Source organism: Lygodium microphyllum, chromosome 23 (assembly GCF_053477565.2).
Source record: "Lygodium microphyllum isolate KBCC chromosome 23, Lygodium_microphyllum_v1.1.10, whole genome shotgun sequence".
NCBI lineage: Eukaryota > Viridiplantae > Streptophyta > Polypodiopsida > Schizaeales > Lygodiaceae > Lygodium > Lygodium microphyllum.
In genome coordinates, this window is record NC_141157.1 from 110,790,511 (window position 1) to 110,809,084 (window position 18,574).

The following is an 18,574-nucleotide window of genomic DNA, read 5'->3' on the forward strand; positions in this document are numbered from 1 at the left end:
CTTCATGTCTATGAAGTTAACAGAGAATTGGATTCCTACTATCTTTAGAGGTCAATCTTTTAGCACTCTAAATGGTATGACTTTCATTCCATTCCCTTAAACCGTGCAGTTTCTACTAGTGGGTTTCCCCGGGCTTGTAGAATTGCATGGCTAAGCACACTAACTCCTTCTCTTGTGTCCACAATTCCTTTCCATGTGGCATCACCCAAGGCAACAATAAGTAATACTAAATCCCCTTCTACTAATAGCACTCTTTAATCTTCTCCGATCATTCTTCTATAAGGCTTACACATATGACCCAATATTAATACTTCATTGACCCCAAACACTCATTTCTCACATAAGAGAGTCAGATTCACATCCTGCACATCTTTCTATTTGGTCTATATGCCATGCTATATAGTATCATCATATAGTTAGGTAAGTCAATCGCTCCATGTTTGTCAGTGGGTCTTTCTACCCACTACTTCAACACTTGCCATAGCATGGGGTTTTTCTTAAGCAATTCTCCTAATGGCAAGGTTACAGGAGTTGATATCACTGTCATGAGAAAATTTCCAATCTTTTCCTTTTCCTCTAAGTCAAGGCCTTTCTGCCAATGCCATTGAACAAACTCCTAGAAACTACTCAAATGAAGACCACAAGAATTCCATTTTTGAGACTGAAGCCTTTCCACCTTGACTTGGAATAAAGGGCATAATTTGGCATTTCTTTGAAGGATAGCTAAATCTATAGGGGATAAGGAAGGAACTGGCTACACAAAAGGACTCTATGAAGCAGAACATGATTGAGCCAATTGTTCCTTAAGTTGATGAATTTGAGTATTAATTTGGTCTAGGATAGTTGTAGTTGATTTGAGCTTTTCTATTTGGGTAGCTATCAAATCTTTTAGTTCTTGAGCCTCCTTCAACAACCTATCCCTCTGCTTGTTACAAACTAGTATTGATTCATCCACTCACTTAAGATGCTTCCTCTGAATGACCATAGGAGGGGGAGAATCAACATCCTCAATAATAAAATCATCATCTTGACTAGGAGGAGGAGAAACCTCTGAAAAATTAATTGGTAGTGTGGGAATTCCCTTTGCAGGGGTAGCATATGTTAGGAAAACATAAAGGTAAGATCCAAATGTGACATTAGTCACATTACCCCTCGTAGCTCTGATAAAATAGTGATCCATTTTAGCCAAGAGATATGAACTCCAATCAATGGTGATACATTTCAACACCATGTAAGAAGCTGTAAATAACTCCTTTGAAAGATAATTAGAAGGGATTTTGAAAGGCATAAACCTATCCTGAAGGAATTGGCACAACTGTTTCCAGAAAGGATTGGAAATCATGGACACATTAACTCTTGAAGTAGTGATAACCCACTTCAGATCCAAGATATCCTAGGTCTACTTCTATAATAGCTTCAAAATATCCTCATTAGAGAACACTAACGAGTAGTAGGAAAAGGTTCCCCGCGGTATGGTAAAGAAAGAGATTTGCCCAGGATCTTAGCTGTCATAAGGATAACTGTGCCACAAATAAGACCAAACCTCTTGTTATAAGAGGTTAAGAACTCATCACACATGTTAGAGGAGTCATTTGGGAGACAAGTGGCAATGGAAGTGTCACAAATTTGGATAACCTAGCCCCTTAGCAATAAGGTTTGAATCCAACAATAGTGAAGAATCATGTGATACAAAAGGAACATGCTAAACTGGGGGAGGAGTACGAGACGCCATTTAGATGGTTCATACACATACCACACACACACACACATACAATCACAAGGAATGCCTGCAAAATGAAAAAATAATAGCAGATAAGATATTGACAACAAAAAACTCACATGGGCCTGACTGACCAATTGACCACCCCAAGTAATTCACATGTATACAAATAGGCACCCGAGCAATTCAAACAAAATATAATCAAATCATAGTGTATCCCTAACTCCAATTAAATGACCAATGAAAAACTAGACTAAAGCAAACCAAAACTGACTCTCAATTGACTAAGATGATCAATAGGGACTAACACTGACAACCATGTGACCCACCCTCGAAGTGCTTCATTGAAAAAGGGAATTATGCAATGTGAGGGGAAAGGGAAAATTTAATTGAATGTCCATTTTACAAATTAACTAACAAGGAGTGAAATTTTATTAAGTGATAAACCTTAATAAGAAAATGAGGGTTTATTTTATCCATTAAAAAAACTTATTAAGTTATACGATGCTTGTTAACGTCCTCGGACTATATCTTGACTTAGGGTCTCTATTTAAAAATAATGTGTGTGTAGCACTTTTTTATTAGTGCATGCACTTGTGATGACATGTTCATTTTATTATTAAAAAAAGTGTGTTTTGGTGCAGGAAGTGCGTGCTACGTGAATGGTTGGTTTAGTCTAATTAAGTAATATGTGTGTTTAATGTGAATGCGCATGGAAAATGTGGTCAACTGGTTCTTTCTAATAATTAATTATGATGTTTGGTACAAAAAAGAAAATAAGGAGAGGAATGGGGTACTTGGGAGGGTGTGTGAATGCAAATAAATTTGAATGCGCACTTAACAACTGTTGTGACGAGAAAAACCGCAACCACAACACAATAGAAAAAGCAATCTAACTAGCTAAAAAAATGGATATCATAAGAAAAAAAAAACAAAACAAAACACAATGTCTAAAAATTTTCAATGTATTTGGGTGTCTTTGTCTTAGTTTTTTTTTTTAAAGTTAAAAATTTAAATCAACAAGATGTGTATAAGTGGATTGTAAACCTCATGGAGAAGATGACAAGCGCGTCCTTGTGCATGAATGACAGTTACCACGGCATACACTCATGAACACGAAAAAACTGTGCGTGAATAAGCGCTAGCATGAACACACAGAAATGGGCTAGCATGAACTTGCACATGAATGGGCACGATAGATTCGGCACACGAGCAGTCGCACGGTGGAGAGGTAAAATGAATGGGAGGAAATAAAAATTAATATTTGAGGGGGATAAGTAAAAGGGGGGTAAAAATGGGGGTGGGGGGGGGGATTTAAGTGGGGTAGGGAGGGAGAATGGGTGGGGGAAAAGGTTTGGTGGGGGGGTAATGGGGTGGGGCTAAAGGTTTGGTGGGGGAGGGTGGTAATGGGGTAGGGGTAAGGGTAAGGGTTTTGGGGGTGGGGATTAAGGAGTAGGGATAAGTTTTTTTTTTTTTGGAGGGGGGGGGGGGTAAATGGATGGGCGGGCTGGCAGTTCGACTTGGTGTGCGTGTGTGGTGCGACCTAGCAGGGACGAAGCACTGGAGGGCGGGTGATGAGTGTTGAGATATCGAGCTCCACTCGTGATATGCCAGGGTGACCGTTGTGCATTTATTTCACCGACTTGTCAGTTGCAGATGCGGTTGGTACACCCCCCATGAATAATAGCTAGATGACAGCTATCCTTATCTACTCTAGTTCGTGGCTCAGTTAATATGCCACCTTAGTTAGTTGAGTTTGGTTTGAGACCCATATATAGGGTTCTTCTATTTCTATGTACTAGAGTTCTTTTGGCTTACACAACTAAGAAGAGGAAAACTGTTTTTTCAGCCTCCACCCTTGTGTATATTCTCCCATTGTGCAAGCAAGAAAGCTACAAGTGAGACTCCTTCCTTCTCTCCCACAATCTTGAAATGGTATCAGAGCCTTGTTCGTGGTAAGGAGATCAAGAAAGCAAGCCAAGTTTGTGGTGTTCTAGTAAGAGGAACAATGTTGCTTTCATTCTTCTGTTTTGGGAGCAAGTCTCTGCAGGTAGCACAGCCAGAAAGTGCAAGAGTGCATTGTCTCAGGTTGAGACGCCCTTCGGGGTGAAGTAAGAGGGCAGTATACACTGCAGGTTAGGGCTTTAGCCCTAGGTGACCCTATTTTTCTGATTTGAGGCCATTTTGGGGCCTGCTTTGGAGGCGGAAGTTTTCTGCACGCACTCAGGAAAAGGCCCAGTTTTATGCTGTGCGACCACTGTTCTACGAGTCGATGAAAAGTTACTGTAGAAATTGCATCGTATGCCTGTGCGCAGAGACATTGGGAGTTACAGAATCATCCTTATTGCTTGTTGATGCAAAATCGTCACTAGGAAGTGACTGTGTGGACAAGTACCACTTTCGTCAGTTTTGCAGATTTGCCCTTGTGAGGCTGAAGCTGTGTTTTTTGTAGTGACAGAATTTTTTGCAGTGTTCTGTAATGGCGTCTGATTCTCTTTCATAGATTGTCACTGAAAAGCTTGACAAGAACAACTTCCAAGCATGGAAATTTAGAATGACGAATTTTCTTATGGGAAAAGGATATTGGGAATTTGTTGCAGGAAACGAAGAAGAACTAGTTCTTCCTGATGTTCCCAATCAACAGCAAATGCAGGCATTTAAAGCATGGCATGAGAGAGCCAGGAAAGTTATGTACTGGCTGTCTATCAGCATTTCAGACTCTATGATTGTGCATATTCAAGATGCAAGTACGCCAAAGGAGGCATGGGATACTTTGTCAAAAATGTATAGCACAAATATGCAAGCTAGGAAAATGCAGCTCAAGCAAGAGTTGCATAATGTGCAAAGAGAAAATATGAGCATCAATGACTACGACATGAAGGTAAAGAAGATTGCAGATGCACTTGCTTCCATTGGGTCGCCAGTGGAAGATGATGATTTAGTTTCTGTGACCTTGAATGGTCTAGGAAAGGATTATGCACAGTTCCGAACATCCATTTCCATCCATGAAAGATTTCCTGATTTTGAGGAGTTGATTGCTCTTCTAATTTCTGAGGAGCAGAGAAATGGTGGTCATCTTCTTTAGGAGGAACTTCAAAAGAAGTTTTCTACTCAAATGCTGGAAGAGGTAGAGGAGGCCGATCTGGAGGCCATGGTAGAAATCAGAATATGCAGCAAACTCAAGAAAACCAGTCCTATGGAGGAGGACATAGTAACTCTAGAGGCAGGGGGAGCCAAAGAGGTCGTGGTGGATGGCAAAGAGGCCAAAATGCAAACAGTAATGTTGAATGCTACTACTGTGGTAAAATGGGTCATATGGCTAAAGACTGCTATAAAAATCAGAATGACATCATGAATGGAAAACTGCAACAAGGGAATTATGCATCTTCTATTAGACAGGGTGATGACAGAAATGAGCATTTGTTTATGGTGCAGCACATGAACAATTCTATGACAAGTGCAGAAGAAAGCAACGGTGTATGGTATGTTGACTCAGGTGCATCAAACCACATGACAAGTCATGCAGAATGGATGAAGGATACAAGGAAAATGGAAAAACTGGGATTTGTGGAGACTGGTGATGATACTGCACATCCTATTATGCAGGTTGGAAAAATTCCTTTGTCTATGCAGGATGGGAAAAAGAAATACTTGTCCGATGTATTTCATGTCCCGAATATCACCAAGAATCTGGTTTCTGTTGGTCAAATGGTTGAGCAGGGCTTGCAGGTCAGATTTAATCCTCATGGATGCTTTGTTGAGGATATGAAAAATAAAGGTCGCTTGATAGCAAAAGAAAAGAAGAAGGGCAGAATGTTTACGTTGGATGCAAACATGCCTGAATTGAGTGCAGCAATGTTTGCACATGGGACCGGTGTAGTTGCAGATATTGATTTCTGGCATAAATGCATTTGTCATGTTAATGTACAACGACTTAAATCAATGCAGGCCCAAAATATTGTTGCAGGATTGCCTAAATTCAAGGTTGCAGAAATGCATAAGGTATGTGAAGCCTGTCAATTTGGAAAACAGGCAAGGAAACCATTTCCTAGACATGTTCAAGAGAGTAAGAAGCCATTGGAATTAATCCGCTCTCATGTGTGGACTACTAAAGCTACTTCTCTTGGAGGCTGTCATTATTTTGTCACTTTTATTGATGACTATAGCAAAAAAGTTTGGGTGTATTTTACGAAAAAGAAAAGTGAAGTTTTTGGGCATTTCAAAACTCTTAAAGCTATGGTTGAAAAAGAAACAGGCCTACAAATAAAATGCCTAAGGTCAGATGGAGGGGGAGAGTACCTCTCAAATGAGTTTGCAAGGTTCCTACAGGAGCATGGCATAAAGCAGCAATATTCATGTAGTCATACCCCACAACAAAATGGAGTTGTAGAAAGGAAAAACAGGTATATTGGAGAGGTATCTCGTGCCATGCTCAATGAAAAAGACCTGGCAGATTTTTATTGGGCTGAGGCAGTTGCTACAGCAGTCTACATAATGAACAGGACTCCCACTGTAGCAATACATGGGATGACTCCAGAGGAGAGGTATACTGGTAGGAAACTAGATATTTCTCATTTAAAGATTTTTGGCTGCATTGCCTATGTTCATGTGCCAGATGAGTTGAGATCCAAGTTGGATCCAAAAGCTGAGAAGTACATCTTTATTGGTTACTCTTTGCAGCAGAAAGGGTATAGATGCTATAACCCTTCTACTCGTAAGTTTACAGTGAGCAGAGATGTTGTTTTTGATGAGATGAGTAGCTGGTATAAACTAGTAAATGTGATTGATAATGTAGATGCACAAAATGGTAATGCTGCACAGAATTCACAGCAGCAGTCACAAGATATTAGTGGACCTAGAGTGTCCTCTAGCAGTGGTTCACATTCTTCACCATGGACAAGTAGATTGAGATCAGGAGAATCTTCTCAAAGCAATGCAGATAGTGGTATGCAGGTATCACGAAAAGGAAAAGAGAAGGTAGATCAGCCCATGTTTGATGTGAATGCAAGTCACTCTTATGTGGATGGTGAATCCAGTGGCTCAGAACAGAGCATTGATGATGAGTTGGGTATCCCTTCTATTGTTACACCTAGAGTAAGGAAGACCAGGGATGTTTTGAGAGCACCTGAAAGTGAGCCAACTTTGTGTAGGTCTACCAGAGCTAGGTATCCTATGGATAGGATGAAATATGATGGATTTACAGTCATTCACTATGCATATATGGTCAAAGTGATACAGGAACCAGAACCCACTTCTTTTGAGCAAGCCATGGGAAAAGAAAAATGGGAGAAAGCCATGGATGAAGAAATGGATGCCTTGGAAGCAAATGCTACATGGGAATTGGTACCTTTGCCTAAAGGTAAGAATGCAATTGGCTGTAAGTGGGTTTATAAGGTGAAGCACAACGCAGATGGTTCTGTGAACAGATACAAGGCAAGATTAGTAGTCAAGGGGTATGCACAAACATATGGCATTGACTATGAAGAAACATTCAGTCCGGTTGCAAGGATGGCAACCGTAAGAGCAGTCATTGCTATGGCTGCATCAAAGGGATGGTCTTTACATCAGATGGATGTAAAGAATGCCTTCTTGCATGGTGATTTGCAAGAAGAGGTCTATATGGAGCAGCCACCAGGTTATGTGCATGTTGTTCATCCTGAGTTTGTTTGCAGGTTGAAGAAAGCCTTGTATGGCTTGAAGCAAGCACCTAGAGCATGGTCTGACAAGATAGGACAGTATCTTGTCACTATTGGCTTTCAGATTTCCAAGGAAGATTTCTCACTTTATGTGAGAAAAACAGAGAAAGGTATTATGCTCCTTGTCATTTATGTTGATGATTTGATTATCACAGGTGATAGTGGTGAAGATATCCTTCATGTGAAAATGCTATTGAAGCAAAAGTTTGAGATGAAGGATTTGGGAGAGCTGTGTTATTTCTTGGGCATTGAGGTGATTAGATCACCAAGTGGGATATGGCTCTTACAGAGGCAGTATGGATTGGACATGCTGTCCAAATATGGGATGACAGGCTGTAAGCCTATTTCACTTCCTTTGGAGCAGAATGTGAAGCTGAGCACAGATGCAGGTGAGCTTCTGGAAGACCCTACTATGTACAGACACATAGTAGGAAGTTTGATTTATATAACTATTACGAGGCCAAATTTGAGCTATGCTGTTGGATTGGTAAGTCAGTTTATGCAGGCTCCAAGGAAACCGCATTTGGATGCGGCTAGACGCATACTCAGGTATGTGAAGTCCACATTGCAGTATGGACTACTTTATGAGACTGGGGTTCAGATACAGTTGCATGGATACACTGATGCTGATTGGTCTGGTAGTATTTCTGATAGATGATCTGCCAGTGGGTATGTATTCTCTTTTGGGAGTGCTGCAGTCACTTGGAGCAGCAAGAAACAGCCTACAGTTGCCTTGTTGAGCACAGAGGCTGAGTATAGGGGAGCAGCAATGGCTGCATGTGAGGTAGCTTGGTTGCATAAGCTACTTTATGATATGCATCAGACTACAGATGGGCCAGTTGTCATTTAGTGTGACAACATGAGTAGTATACACTTGGCAAATAACCCAATCTATCATGCTAGAACAAAGCACATTGAGGTGCATTATCACTATGTGCGGGAGAGGGTTTTACTAGGTCTTATTGATCAAGTTTATGTCAGCACAGAGGATCAGGTAGCTGACATATTCACAAAGGCATTGGGCGCAGAGAAGCTGCGCAAGTTCAGAGACCTACTTGGTGTGCAGGAATTGGAATTGAGCTCGAGGGGGAGTGTTGAGATATCGAGCTCCACTCGTGATATGCCAAGGTGACCGTTATGCATTTATGTCACCGCCTTGTCAGTCAGATGCGGTTGGTACACCTCCCATGAATAATAGCTAGATGATAGCTATCCTTATCTACTCTAGTTTGTGGCTCAGTTAGTATGCCACCTTAGTTAGTTGAGTTTGGTTTGAGACCCATATATAGGGTTCTACTATTTCTATGCACTAGAGTTCTTTTGGCTTATACAACTAAGAAGAGGAAAACTATTTTTTCAGCCTCCACCCTTGTGTGTATTCCCCCATTGTGTAAGAAAGAAAGCTACAAGTGAGACTCCTTCCTTCTCTCCCACAATCTTGACAATGAGTAGCACCGTTGCAAGGCAGTGGGGAAGGGGAAGAGGAGGGAGAAGGGTGGATGAGGGAGGAGGTAGGAGGAGGGGAGAAGAAGGAGGAAGGAGGGGAGATGGAGGAGGGAGGAGGGGAGGAGGAGGAAGGAGGGGAAATGGAAGAGGTAGGAGGGAGGAGGGGGGATGGAGGAGGGAGGAGGGGAGAAGGAGGAAGGAGGGAAAATGGAGGAGGTAGGAAGGAGGGGCGATGGCGAAAGGGGAAGATTAGGGTTGTCACATTAAATTGTAGTTCTGACACAAAAAATGCAAGTTTTCATGAAAACATGTCCTAATTGTGTAAAATTCTGCAAAAATTAATAGCTCATGAACCATGGCTTGGAAAAATAAGGCTTGTAAAAGGAAAAACTAACCAATTCAGAGGGAAAAATAGGGCTCTAAAGTGGGATATGGATTTTGATGAACATAGGATGCATTCACATGAAAAAGCAACAAAACAAAGGAAAAAGACAAACGGACAAGGAACGGCCTTGAGGACGAGGTGAAAAGAGGACAGGTGGGTGGAAAAGGAACCCATCAGGACAAAACTAGGACATGATATACATGAATTATCAGATAGGGGATTTTTCATGAGGATATGCAAAACAAATACATAGGGACACATCCCCACACTTAAGACCTTACTGAGGAGGGGATACAAAGCAATAGGAACCTAAGACTTGATAACAAACTAGACTTTAACATCCCCATACTTAAAACATGACTGACTCTTGTAAGAAAAAGGGGTAGGGTTAGAAAAACTTAGCTTGATTTACAAATGGTGGAGGTGAACCATCACTGACACGTGTGAAGGGTGATAGTCGTCGGCAAGAGGTACCATGGCTCATCATGTCACACTTGTCCAATATGGTAGGGCCATACAGTAGCACCTAGGATGGTAGCATTGTCACGATGAAGCTCCGATTTCAGGTGTCGATGGGATAAAGAATGCATCACTTGTCTCAATAGTTGCTCATGTGAAGATGATAGATCAAACACTCACCCCATAACACACGTCACTCGATGGATAATAATTGAAACCCATATCTGACACTTGGTTTAGAAGTGAACAAGAGGGATATTTCAGAAGGAGTATGCTAGCATGCAAAGTTGATGGTGCATCAATGCGTTCCAACCAATCTGGTATAGGTGCAAGAAGGAAGGCTAGGGAGCCTTATCGTATAGTACACCAAATAGATGAGGTGTGTGTTGATGATGGAGGAGGCCCATCCCGTGTGTGCGTGTAGGAAAATGAGAACGTACTTGACTCCAATTATCGTAACGTCCCTCAAACCTCTCCTCTCAATAATTGATTGAAGAGGACACCAGTCACACTCAGCCCCCCCTCTCTCTCATGCTTTGTTGTTAAATATAGGAGGGCAACCCATTCTTGAACCCTATTGATGTAATCATCATTGTCACTTGTGCAAAGGTTGTATGCCTTATGCACAATTGATGGTGCAGTAGTACATCGGCATACAATGCGAGAAGGAAGGCTAGGGAGCCTTATAGTGCCATGCATATGAACAAATTGTGCTTTGTGCATTGAGAGGCCCATCTCGTGCATGCAACGCTCCATTCACACATCTCATCTCTCATTTGAATATAAAGGGCAAGGATTGGTCCCTTACCTCACCCTTTGTCTCACACTCATTTGATCAATTCAGAGGGCGGCCCATACTCACATCCCCATCATCTGGTTAGGATGAAAGCTCACATCACTCAAGGATTGTTGATGAATATCACTTGGTGCTAACGTCAAGGTGTTGTGAGGATGATGCATACCTTGGGAGGTAGCCCACAAGTTTGGTACTTAGATTGCATATTGGAAATGCAGTATGCTATAGGAGTCAGACGAATTGATGAAGTTGCATGATACAATGCACCAAAGGAGGCAGCTTTGAAAATGTATCCTAGAAGATCGACTAATGATTCAATTGATCTAGAGTGTGGGTGTTGCCACCTTTTCCACAGCCAGCTTCTCGTCCCAGGGTGTGTGCCACCGTTTCTTAGAATGAGGCATGTTATGATAGGGAATTTCTTCCTTTTCTCCTATAATAGTTTTGTTTTTTTTCCTTTTACCTACTCTCGAGGGTATTTCCACCTTTACTCAAAGAATAGGTCGGTATGACAAGGACCGAAGTCCTTTTCTCTTATGACCGATATGTATTTATGTTTTTCTTTCTCTTTTTTTTTTCTTTTCAAATAAGAGAATGGAAAGAACACCAGGTATCAGAACCATTCTCACCACCTCTGTTGGAGTAGACGAAAGGGAGTAAAGGAGGGGTGGAAGGTGGCTATGAGGGGCTAGAAGAATGAGGCCACCTCATCAGAAAGAGTATGATGATTATTAGTAGCAACATGAGAAAAAGTATAGTGTGATGCCTAGAGAGAAAAGGGTTCATTGACTGAGATTGTCAGAATCCCCAAGGAGGGAAATACTTCTTGAGGCGATAGTCTTTGATTAAGAAGGGATCATTATAAGAATCAATGGCCTACACTTGGATAGAGCTATTAGAGTTGATAGTAAGTATCTTATAAGGGCCAATCCAACACGGTTGAATCTTACCTGGAAACTTGCCAAAATGTGAATCATAAGCAAGGACTAAGTCACCTTTCTTGCATTCCTTATGCTTGATGAAGCTATCATGATAGGCCTTTTGTCAAGCAACCTGACTTTCATGCACTATAGGGCCATCCTACAAGTCTCATCCAAACATTCCAAGTGCAAAAGATGGTGCTACAGGGACTTTTTGTCATCTCCCAAGTGCTCTTTTATAGCCATGTGCAAGGAGGGTAGCTCTAACTCAATAGGAAAAATGGCCTTTGTGTCATACACTAGCTGGAAATAGGTATGTCATGTAGCAACCTTATGGGAGGTTTTGTATGCCTAGCAGGCCTTTCTAAGTCGATCGTCCCAATCACCGTGATGTGCAACGATCGTCCTTGCTAGGATCAAATAGAGGATGCAATTGGTGACCTCCAGTTGGCCATTGGCTTTGGAATAGTAAGGTGTGGACTTGCAATGACAGATCTTATATATCTCTATCAATTTTTCCATAATCTTGTTGAGAAAGTGAGTACATCTATCACTTACTAGCTCTAGGGTATTGCCAAAATAGGTGATGATATTCTTGTACAGGATTAGGGACATGTTGTTGCCATCATCCCGCTTTAGAGCTTTGTCTTCACACCACTTATCACGTAGTCTGTATATAGACCAAAATGTATATGTTCTTATTCCTTCTAGTTGGTGGATCAATGGGGCCAATGAAGTCAAATCCCAACTTCTCAAACCGCTTTAGGGGAAAGATGGGTTGTAGTAGCATAGCACTAGATTTGGTAGGCTTTTTCATGCCTTGACAAGCATCACAATGTTTGCAAATAGTCATAGGCATCCTTGTGGAGGGTTGGCCACCAATGTCCTACGAGCAAAGCCTTCCTGGTTGTCACTTCTCCTGCAAAATTTCCTCCATAGGGCTGGTCATGACATGCTTTCAACACGATTCCAATCCCGTCTCTTGCAATATATCTTTGCAATACTTCATCCTTACCTTTCTTGTATAGTGCACTATTTAACAGGGTGTAGGGGGATGATTCCAACAGAAGCTTCTTCTTCTCTCGAGGCTGGAGATACTAGGAGAATACTTTTGCATTGCTAAGAGGTTGGCTATGTTTTCATACCATGGGGTTACAATTTTGACTAGAAAAAGGGAAGCATTAGGGAGGTCAGGGTCATCTTGCTCCTCGTCATCACTATGAGGGATTCACAACATATGATTACTACTAGCACATGGGAGCGACTAGGCTTCATAACCACTTCAAAATCAAACTCCTACAATAGAAGGAGACATCTCATCATTCTTCCCTTCACATCTATCTTTTTCATCAAGAAGGACAAGGCATCATGGTCCACATAGAATTTTAAGTGAGTTGACAACAGGTAGTGTAAGAATTTCTCTAAGGTAAATGCCATTGCCAAGCACTCAAGCTCCTGTCAGTGTGTAGTTCTATTCTTGATCAGTTACTTTTCGGCTTGCATAATAAATGGGTTGATTTAATAGCTTCAAGGAGCCTTTTTGTCATAAGACTACACCTAGGCCTTTGATTGAAACATCAATATGCACTTGAAACTCCTTCATCTAGTTAGGAGGTTGTAGAATGGGTGCTTCAATCAAACATTGTTTCAGGGTGTTGAACGCTTCATCACAATCAGTAGTCCACATAAACTCTACATCTTTCCTGAGGAGCTTATGCAAGGGGGATACCTTTGTTACAAAGTGGGCAACAACTTGTTTGTAATCCCCTCAATCGTTTGAGGGTGGCTGGTGCTGTTAAAGATGCAATATTCTCAATCTTCACGGGGTATGTTGCTATCCCTTGTGTAGAGATAATGTGGCATAGAAGAACTCCTGAAGAGACTGCAAAGATGAATTTTTCGGGGTTGAGAGAGATCTCATACTCTCAACATCTATCAAAGCATTTTTCTAGGTGTCCCCAATGCTCACGAATTAGGCACAAAAGTCATCTAGATACACCTCAATGAAATCATGTAAATGGTTTTGGAATGCAACCATCATCACTTGTCGGAAGGTAACATGAGTGTTATAGAGCCCAAATGACATCACTCTATAAGCATAAATCCACCATTTTGTTGTGATTTTTTTTTTGGATTGATCTTCTTCTATGATCTGGACTTGGTTATATCCACTAAATCCATCCAATAGGGAATAGAGTTTATATCCAACCACTATGTCCAATAGTTGGTCGGTCAAAAGAAATAGGAAAATGATCCTTCTTAGTCTTGGAGTTTATCTTTTGGAAGTCCACACATATTCAGAGCTTTCCATTCTTCTTGGTTACTATCACAATGGGCAAAACCCAATTTACTATTGGCCACTGGATAGATAAACTCAGCTTCAAGAAGCTTCAAAAAATTGTCTTTCCCTAGGGTGAAGTAATTTGGATTCATGTGCCTCCGTCTTTGCCTCACATGCTTGACATCAAGCTTCAAGTCGATGTGATGTTGACACATAGTGGGATCAATCCCCTTTAAATCTTTGTAGGACCATGCAAACATGTCCAAGTTCTCCTTCAAAAGGTCATGCAAGATTGACAGCTCCTCTTTTGACTTGTTCCCACTTTCAGGTGCCGTTCAGGACCATCAATATCTATGAATGTTAATTGCTTTTCACTTTCCACTTTGTAGATGAATGTCCCATGGACTACTTTTGGGTAGAGATTGGACTCCTTCAAGGGAGTGGTCTCCTCATTTGATGCTTCACTGAAATCGACGTCCTCTATCAATGAGGGCTGGGATGACTCCTTGGGATGCTAAAATGGTGTCATTGCTATTTCGGGTTTAGTTTGGAAATTAGCTCAAGGACTCATCTTTTGAGGATGCATCCAAGAACTTTACTGAAAGCAACCCTCCCACGAAAAAAAATAACCACAAACCAAGGTCAAAGCACACCAAAATGTATGTGTATGGCTCTACCATTAATCTCAAAACTTACAAGAAATGATAAATCTCTCTCTTAATAATAAACAAATTCTTCATCTTCATCCATAGATTCAACCATTATGTAAGAACCAAAGGGAAAAGAGGAATTTATGCACAAAAGACAGAGGAGAGAGGAGAGAGAAAGGTTGTCACCATAAAGGGAGAATGTGTGAATCTTGGAAGAAAGGAGAGAGAGAGAGAGAGAGGCACATAATCAGTCGTGAACTCCACCCCAAAATTTCCCCAAAAGACACACAACTCTTCACATTTTATTATTTCTTTGATTTTTTGATACATTTGTATTCATAAGGATTCTGCCTTTACATTTCAATTCTTTCTAACCTTTTACAAATACATGCACATATACTTTTGTGTATACTATTCATTAATGATGGATGTGGATGTGGTCTCCTCATGTAGGGTTTATTTTTTGTGATTTTGCAACAACTTAGTATTATTCTCTTGACAAAAAATAAAAATATGATGCATGATTGGATTCTTTTGTGCCTTGTTTTTATGTTTCTTTTGGCATCATCATTTCCTCCCACACTGAAATGTGAAGCATCCTCACGAACTTTGTCAAAGAAGAACCATTTTCTAGCACAAAAAATTTCCAAATTTGTTAGTAAAACAACTTCAATGATGAGGCCTAGCAATGGTAGGGTATAGGAACTCCAAAACCATGACCACCAAAGTAAGGGAACTCCTGCCTCCATCACTTCCACACTGAAAAACTTGTATACTTGTCAAAGGATAGGGTTCAATCTTCCACATGGATCATGAGCACAAGTCCTCCATTCCAATAGGGAAAACAAGGATGATTCCCTTTGTCATGTAGCTCAAAAGGGCACCTCATCAAAATAAAGCTCTCAAGTACAAAAAAAAAGAAGAGCATGGGAATATGCACTTGTGAATAGGTCTTGTTATAATGGATATGAATCTTTGGCGAGGGGAGAGAGGAAATCATGGAAGCATACCTTAAATTTTTATGTAGGATATGTTGCTATGGTAATTGTTTTAAACCTTATTTAAAAGGTTAATGTGGATGCATTATGTGTCCACAAAGATTAAAGAAGGGGAGGATCAAAATAGGGGTCCACATGGGCAATCCATGGTGTTGATAAGGAAGTGGATGGGAACTTTTAATGGGTAGGTGAGGCTAATGAGGGAGATATGTGGGTAAAGAGGGTAGAGCCATATGAAGAACCATTTTGATTGTATGTGTTTAATATTTTTTATGTTCTTTAAATATATTTATATTTATGTTAATTGTGATATTATAGAAATGGTCTTTTAAATTCTATTTAATTTTTTAAAAAAATCTTATCTTCCGTTTGTGAAGTGTGTTGCCACATGAGATGAGGTAAAATGAGGGGAATGGGATTGGTAGAGGAGAATGAGATTAGGGGGTGGAAAGTAGGTGTATGAAAGGGACAAATGAGGAAGGGGAAAATCCTTCTTTTATTGCGGTTGTTTGCAAGTGGATTACGAGAGGAAGGGGTCTAGGTGGGGTGCTAAAAGGAAGGGGTACATAGGTAGGTGGAGGAAGGAGAGAGAAATGCCTTACTCTATTGCACCCTAATCCTTTGGGCCAAAGGAGTGCTTTGGCTCCATCTTTGGTCATTGTAAGCATCTTCTTCTTTGTGCTTTCAGATCCTTCTCACCTTCTCCTATCAATCCAGAAAACAAAGCCTCTGATCAAGCATGTATTTCATCATGCATGAGCATCGATTGATTAGGATGCGGGTGGACATGATGATTGATACCCTATTGACAATGAAGGCAGACCTCCCCTTCTTCTTCTTCTTCTTTCATCCCTTCATGGTACCATGTCCCCCATCATATTCCTGCACCACATGAAGAATCCATCCTCTCTCTCTATCTCACTATCAATTGATGGAGGCCTGAGTATCAACCAGCCCACTCTCTCTTATTCTGGGGCGATTTTGTTCATATCCCCTTTCTCTGCTCTCTCTGTTTCTCTCAGAAGACCCCAAAACAAACCCTACAAAATAGGGCACTTATGCATCACACTTTTGTTAAATCAGTTGCTTCCTCCTTCTTCCAATCTCTTCTTTTGTCTCTCTCTTCTTGATGCACGAGATGCTAAGGAGAAGAGCATGAATACATTGGTAAGGGCTTCAACCTATGATACTGAGACAAAGGGAATGGTGTCTTGGTAAGCCTGGAAGATGGTGTTGGAGGCCAAAGTGGCACTAATAATGATACTGATGTCGATGGTAGCAATGAAAATGACGCTATTGATGATAATAATGATAAAACTGAAAAGTACAACACTGAACGTGTTGAAATGCACTTATCTCTAGCCCTTTTGGTGCTAGATGGTGAAAGGGCAACCCTGAGGATAGGCAAGTTGAGGTATGAGTAGACATATGAGATGACAATGGTCATTTGAGGTTTCATGGTGGGGAAACCAGTGGGAGAGACTCTCTCTCTCTCTCTCTGTCCCTCTCTCTCTTAGGTGGGACTGCAGGAAATATGCAGAGAGCATGTAGATGAGATTGAAATCAAGCTTATGTTGATGTCTATCATGGCACATGCCCTTTTGATCTCACTGCTTTAGAATCATGGTCATAATTCCATTGATTAATAAGATATTATAGTCCTTATTCTTCTTCTCCTCCTTCTTCTTCTTCTTCTTCTATTCTTCTACCATGTGCTTTTGCTTCTGCTTCTTCCCCCTCGTCTTCTGCTAAACCCTCAGACCTTGTGAAGGAAACCTAGAGCTTGAAGCAGGGCGGGTTCTAGCCTCAACTTCAATGCATGTAGCATTGCAACACATGTTCGACAATGGTAGAGCGCCATTATTTATGCTGGCGGGGAATGAAGAAGATCTGCGGCAACCTACTTGGTCCTTCCTCCTCTTCTTCTTCTTCTTCTGATTTGATGCATTTCTTTTTATTTCTTTCTCTCTTTGATGCCATGACATTTGTAGTCTTGGTCAGCCAGGCTCATTGCATGGCTTCTCCTACTACGAATCAGGAAACCATATGGAGTCAAGGGCCACACATAGCCCATCATTAAACCATTGGCAATTGTACAAAGGGAGTAGTTGTTTAGTCAAGGCCCAATCATGCATAGACAAGGAATGCTTAGCAAGCTCCCCAAGTAGGATGAAGCGGACAACCATTTGGATCTCTTGTGATGTGATGGTGGGCTTCTTATTGTAATGGGTGAGGCAGGAGACCTCATGGGAGATCTTCTCAAAGATGACGTTGATGGAGTTCGTGATGCCCATGGCCTTGGAAGAGATGCCAGTTTCTATTTGCGCCTCTTTCTATATGTCTATCTCTCTCTATAACCGATGATGGTGACAATGATGGCAGGTGTGCAAGTCCAATTCATATTTTCCCCACTCTTGGAAAGCAATAGTAGGAAATATCGCAACAGAGTAGGGCCTTCTTCAAACTTCTACTCAGCATCTACTTTCCAAATTGGAATGCTTCTTCTTCTTTAATAGACATGGCTAGAAGGAAGGAGGATCTTCGATATTGAGGATGCCATGAGCTTGATGGCACAAACTCGATCTTGTGCTGCTATGGTTGCTTCTTTCTTTCCTTATTCTCCTACAATGCCTTCACAAGCCCTCCTTCTCTCTCTCTTTCTCTTTGAGGCCGTCGCTTCTTCTTCTACACGCTTTCTTGCGTGGAGGTCTTATTCTTTATAACATCTTGATTGCTAGATCTTAATCTAAATCTAGATCTATGGTAGTTTGATAGTAGGAGGTGCAAAAAATGGGCCGCTGATGGAGCCAAGATGATGACTACTGAGAAAGGCATATTGCTTGCATAGTGGAAAGGGATATACAAGGCAAAGGAATGTAGAAGATGATTAGGAGTAAAAGGAGGAGGCAAGAACTACAATTGAGATAGACATGATTTAGGCTCTTGAGGTACTGCTCTATTATGCCATGACAAGGGGAAGAACGGGCTTGAAACATGTCCACGACCACATCTACAAAGCAAAACCCTCGTGCTGCTCTATAGATTTGATTTCTCTCTCACTATTTCTCTTTGGAATCTCATTTTTCCTTATTTCTTCTTCTCTTTCTCCTAATAACATGGATTGATGCAGTGCTAATGTGTAGCCCATGATATCATGCTCTATGAGTGGTGACCCAGATCCAATGTCACAACACTAAATGAGACAAGATGCAACCTCAAAAAT